The following is a 1,138-nucleotide window of genomic DNA, read 5'->3' on the forward strand; positions in this document are numbered from 1 at the left end:
CCTTCATATTTTCTCTCCTACCTTCTCTCCTCTGCTCTTCCCTGCCCCATCTCGTTCCCTTCTCTCTTCTCCCATCTGCTCCCCTTTGTTCCACTCTTCTCTTCTTTATTCTCCTGATTCATTTATTCTTCCACTTCTGTTTTCTCATCTTCCAGCCCCTGCTACTCTCCCCATTTCCCTTTCTTGCCCCAGGGAAGGAAAACAAGTTTTGCCTTGGCTGGGACTCCCTGCCAAGAAGAAATGAACCATTTCTTTTTTTTTTTTTTTTAGACACAGTCTTGCTTTGTCGCCCAGGCTGGAGTGTGATGGAGCAATCTTGGCTCACTGCAAACTCTACTTCCTGGGTTCAAGTGATTCTCCTGTCTCAGCACTCCTGAGTAGCTGGGACTACAGGTGCACCACCACACCTGACTGATTTTTGTATTTTTAGTAGAGACGGGGTTTCTCCATATTGATCAGGCTGGCCTCGAACTCCTGACCTCAGGTGATCCACCTGCCTCAGCCTCCCAAAGTGCTGGGATAACAGGCATGAGCCACCATGCCTGGCCTGAAAATGAACCATTTCTAATTGTAGGGTCTGGATCTAGTCCTTCCTAAACCTCATGTTGAATTGTAATTCCCAGCGTTGGAGGTGGGGCCTGGTGGGAGGTGATTGCACCATGGGGACATTTCTCATAAATGATTTAGTGCCATCCCTTTGGTGTTGTCCTTGAGATAGTGAGTTCTCTTGAGATTTGGTTGTTTAAAAGTGTGCAGAGCCTCCCTCTCTTCCTCTCTCCACCCTCCTCTCTCTCTTGCTCCTGCTGTTATCATGTGAGACACTTGCTCCCCACTTCAGCTTCAACCAGTAAGTACTTATTAGGTTGCTGCAAAAGTAATACTTTTAATTGATATTAAAAGTAATGACAAAAACAGCAATTACTTTTGCACCAACATAATACTTCAGGAAGTAAGCTTCCTGAAGCCCTCACCAGAAATGGATGCTGGCATAATGCATCTTGTACTGTCTGCAGACTATGAGCCAATTAAACTTTTTTTCATTACAAATTACCTAGCCTTTATAAAGAAAGAAAGGTATTTCTTGCTAATCTTCTCTGTATCGTTCCAATTTTAGTATATGTGCTGCCGAAGCGAGCAC

General features: G+C 44.6%; 1 pseudogene; it reads right to left on the reverse strand.

Moving 5' to 3' along the window:
- Window positions 1-1,080: 1,080 nt before the first annotated feature.
- On the reverse strand, window positions 1,081-1,138 carry LOC120362186 (U6 spliceosomal RNA; annotated as a pseudogene).

This window comes from Saimiri boliviensis, chromosome 1 (genome assembly GCF_048565385.1).
Source record: "Saimiri boliviensis isolate mSaiBol1 chromosome 1, mSaiBol1.pri, whole genome shotgun sequence".
In the NCBI taxonomy this organism is placed as follows: Eukaryota; Metazoa; Chordata; class Mammalia; order Primates; family Cebidae; genus Saimiri; species Saimiri boliviensis.